Below are 5,360 nucleotides of genomic sequence, written 5' to 3' on the forward strand. Positions count from 1 at the left end.
CAGTACTGCACCAGCAACGATCGATAGACACTTGGTCGCATCGATCGATACCACGTCTACACCAGACGACGAGCAGCTGATACAAAACAAAGTGGAGTCAATGCATAAGGAACTGAAAGATCTATCAGCATACGCCTACAACAAGATAGGATGGCATCAGTCCAACATTGGGGACATCAAAGAAAGGCTACAGAACATCTCAAATGCAATACAGAAGATGGATGAGAGATGGACCAGAAACGATGAGGCCACAAGAAGTTTCATTGCAGCTTGGTCTAGAATGTGCAGAGATGAGGTGGATGCTTGTTTCCCAACAAGTAGCTGTCTTTCCACCAACTAGCCACATACCTCCACAGTCAAGCTAAATGACTATAACAAAGCGCTGAGTGGGAGGCAACCCACTATTAGGTCATTTTAATTGGTTTTCTTAGTTACTAGTATTTACTTTCGTTTTCATTCTTTCAGATTTATTGCAAGCCCAAGTAGGATGATTACAAACATATCGACCGTGGACGAGACGTCGACATCGATCGACCTACAATCACATACGCCGATCGATTCCCACTCCGCTCAGGTTTATCTTCCTAACTTGTTACATTTGTACTTATGATTTATTTCCACCATAACTCCGACTATGTTACACTGAGACAGTGTAATTTAAGTCTGGGGGGAGGTTTACTGATATAATTTATTCTCATTCTTATAAAAGTATTTTAATAAAATTATGATTAGCTATGTGAAAGGGACTATGACCTTATTTATACTTGAATGTCTAACCCCTCTTTAGCACCATTCTAGATTTACTGATTGCAGATAGTACTAAAGATACTAAAGTGGATAAACCTGTCAACTATACACACTTGCCTTGATTGTTTGAAGGAACCAAATCTGACCTCCAACACTAAACCTGACATAATCGCTAGTCTTGGGGCTTGGTATACATGAGATCGGATTCTTCATACAAGTCTGGAAGGTAACACCTTATGTAGATTTATTTATCACAATTTTCTCTCTCTATTTCAACCCTAGTGTAGTTAGTTAGTTAATAAAAAAAATAGAAATTATTAGGACTTAGGATCTAGTTAGGAGGAATCTGAACATGATTTGGTGGCTAAAACCATTAAGGCTTGCTTCATAAAGATTCCAATAAAAGAATTCGAACGGGACTTGGAGGCGGCAATCTTCAAGGTTCGCTTCACAAAGAATTCTTGGATATAGGTCAAAAAGAAGTGAACATGACTTGGTGGCAACCACCATTAAGTCTTGATTCATGGAAGCCTGTCCAATCTTGAACACTAATCCTGCAATGGAAGCATACTTTGACTCTAGAGAGAAATTATAGAGAGAGAAATTAGGAACTAACTTTTACATGCAGTTCCAGACACTTGTCTGAAAATCCTAGCATCATGTGATCGATACTCCCAAGGTAAAGAATACACTTTTATATTTATGCTAAGAAATGAGGTTAGTAAAGGGGAATGTCAGACAGGATTTGCTGAGTTGTAGACTAGTTGAATTTGGTTGCTAAGCTGGGATATTGTATATTGTGCTTTTGTGATTAGGACTTTTAGATGTGATTTGCAAAATTGTAGAGGTGATGATTTCTATGTTTTAAATCTGTAAGTACCTGCTGTTTTCAAACTTCTTTCAGAGAGACTGCCTGTTTGTTTTGCTTGAGGACAAGCAAAAGGGTAATTCTGGGGGAGTTGATATACCATGAATTTGACCCATTTTCATCCATGGTATATAAGTGTTTTACTATCTATATACTATATATTCAATCCTATTAGGTATGTTTTCAGGTTCAGAGGTATGTTGGAGTAAAGTGATGATTATGGAGCATTTAAGAGCTTACAAGAGATTTCATCCGAGCTGACCATTGGAGGTCGATACGAAGAAGAAGAAATCGATCGATGTACATCCTGTACTATCATGTTGAGACGCGGAGCGTGCGACTTGGTTCCAGCCAACTTTAAACCCAAGACTTCACCAAATTACAAGATTACTTCTGACGAGTTTTTAACCTAATAGTTATATACTTGCCTAAGTGTTAGGAGGCAGGGGACTTCTTTTCTTTTTAGAGTTTTTCAGCCACCATGTATTCTTACTTTCAGAGGAGATAAGGTCATAGAGAGATTTGTGATTGGAACTCCATTGATTCATATATTCTATTCTATGTAGTTTTTATCTATATCTTGTGTTATGAATTGCATAGCTATGTCTGAGTAGTTTACTTGTTAGATTCAGGGTTCAAATATGTTAAAGGGATTAGCTCCAACTAAAGAATTACTAAGTTGTGGTATTCATTGATAGATTGTTCTTACTGCTTGTTTTCGCCTTGCTAACTAGAACATGAACCTAGGAACATCACATCTATCGACACAAGGTTCGCAGCCATGGAGGATAGGTTAAAATCTTATGAGGATATGCACGACCGTTTCACCTCACCTATCATGCGATACTTGGACACCTTGTCTACACAGATGATGAATGTCCAGAGAGACACTGGTAAGCTTAATGATCAACACGATTTTCAGGAAGAAGGTTCAACATCGATCGACAGGTTCCGCAGTGCATCGCTCGACGGCAATAAACCGACAGAACATCTTCCCTACACAGCAGCAGAAGTTGATCAGATCACATCAAAGCCTTACACAGCTATAGACAACATGGAGGAACGATTTGAGAAGCGATGTGATTACATCTACTTTCCATTCGACGTTAAACTCAGTGGACTGGATAGGCAAGCAGAATGGTTACAAAAGGAAGTCAAAGCCATTCAGAGGAACCTCGAATCTCAACACCAGATATCAGCATCGATCGACATAACACACTACAAATCGATCGACAGTACTGCACCAGCAACGATCGATAGACACTTGGTCGCATCGATCGATACCACGTCTACACCAGACGACGAGCAGCTGATACAAAACAAAGTGGAGTCAATGCATAAGGAACTGAAAGATCTATCAGCATACGCCTACAACAAGATAGTATGGCATCAGTCCAACATTGGGGACATCAAAGAAAGGCTACAGAACATCTCAAATGCAATACAGAAGATGGATGAGAGATGGACCAGAAACGATGAGGCCATAAGAAGTTTCATTGCAGCTTGGTCTAGAATGTGCAGAGATGAGGTGGATGCTTGTTTCCCAACAAGTAGCTGTCTTTCCACCAACTAGCCACATACCTCCACAGTCAAGCTAAATGACTATAACAAAGCGCTGAGTGGGAGGCAACCCACTATTAGGTAATTTTAATTGATTTTCTTAGTTACTAGTATTTACTTTCGTTTTCATTCTTTCAGATTTATTGCAAGCCCAAGTAGGATGATTACAAACATATCGACCGTGGACGAGACGTCGACATCGATCGACCTACAATCACATACGCCGATCGATTCCCACTCCGGTCAGGTTTATCTTCCTAACTTGTTACATTTGTACTTATGATTTATTTCCACCATAACTCCGACTATGTTACACTGAGACAGTGTAATTTAAGTCTGGGGGAGGTTTACTGATATAATTTATTCTCATTCTTATAAAAGTATTTTAATAAAATTATGATTAGCTATGTGAAAGGGACTATGACCTTATTTATACTTGAATGTCTAACCCCTCTTTAGCACCATTCTAGATTTACTGATTGCAGATAGTACTAAAGATACTAAAGTGGATAAACCTGTCAACTATACACACTTGCCTTGATTGTTTGAAGGAACCAAATCTGACCTCCAACACTAAACCTGACATAATCGCTAGTCTTGGGGCTTGGTATACATGAGATCGGATTATTCATACAAGTCTGGAAGGTAACACCTTATGTTGATTTATTTATCACAATTTTCTCTCTCTATTTCAACCCTAGTGTAGTTAGTTAGTTAATAAAAAAAATAGAAATTATTAGGACTTAGGATCTAGTTAGGAGGAATCTGAACATGATTTGGTGGCTAAAACCATTAAGGCTTGCTTCATAAAGATTCCAATAAAAGAATTCGAACGGGACTTGGAGGCGGCAATCTTCAAGGTTCGCTTCACAAAGAATTCTTGGATATAGGTCAAAAAGAAGTGAACATGACTTGGTGGCAACCACCATTAAGTCTTGATTCATGGAAGCCTGTCCAATCTTGAGCATTAATCCTGCAATGGAAGCATACTTTGACTCTAGAGAGAAATTATAGAGAGAGAAATTAGGAACTAACTTTTACCTGCAGTTCCAGACACTTGTCTGAAAATCCTAGCATCATGTGATCGATACTCCCAAGGTAAAGAATACACTTTTATATTTATGCTAAGAAATGAGGTTAGTAAAGGGGAATGTCAGACATGATTTGTTGAGTTGTAGACTAGTTGAATTTGGTTGCTAAGCTGGGATATTGTATAATGTGCTTTTGTGATTAGGACTTTTAGATGTGATTTGCGAAATTGTAGAGGTGATGATTTCTATGTTTTAAATCTGTAAGTACCTGCTGTTTTCAAACTTCTTTCAGAGAGACTGCCTGTTTGTTTTGCTTGAGGACAAGCAAAAGGGTAATTCTGGGGGAGTTGATATACCATGAATTTGACCCATTTTCATCCATAGTATATAAGTGTTTTACTATCTATATACTATATATTCAATCCTATTAGGTATGTTTTCAGGTTCAGAGGTATGTTGGAGTAAAGTGATGAATATGGAGCATTTAAGAGCTTACAAGAGATTTCATCCGAGCTGACCATTGGAGGTCGATACGAAGAAGAAGAAATCGATCGATGTACATCCTGTACTATCATGTTGAGACGCGGAGCGTGCGACTTGGTTCCAGCCAACTTTAAACCCAAGACTTCACCAAATTACAAGATTACTCCTGACGAGTTTTTAACCTAATAGTTATATACTTGCCTAAGTGTTAGGAGGCAGGGGACTTCTTTTCTTTTAGAGTTTTTCAGCCACCATGTATTCTTACTTTCAGAGGAGATAAGGTCATAGAGAGATTTGTGATTGGAACTCCATTGATTCATATATTCTATTCTATGTAGTTTTTATCTATATCTTGTGTTATGAATTGCATAGCTATGTCTGAGTAGTTTACTTGTTAGATTCAGGGTTCAAATATGTTAAAGGGATTAGCTCCAACTATAGAATTACTAAGTTGTGGTATTCATTGATAGATTGTTCTTACTGCTTGTTTTCGCCTTGCTAACTAGAACATGAACCTAGGAATTTGCATGAGTCAAGCATCCTTGACCATCCTGTCCTGAATCTTGTCTATCACACTAGGACTGCTAGAAAAAAGGCTAACCGCTGATCTAGGAAGCTAGTGAGCATTATCAACCTGCGCCTAGGGCTTAGCTAGAAGCATCGATCGATAT

Source organism: Brassica rapa, chromosome A01 (assembly GCF_000309985.2).
Source record: "Brassica rapa cultivar Chiifu-401-42 chromosome A01, CAAS_Brap_v3.01, whole genome shotgun sequence".
NCBI classification, from domain to species: domain Eukaryota; kingdom Viridiplantae; phylum Streptophyta; class Magnoliopsida; order Brassicales; family Brassicaceae; genus Brassica; species Brassica rapa.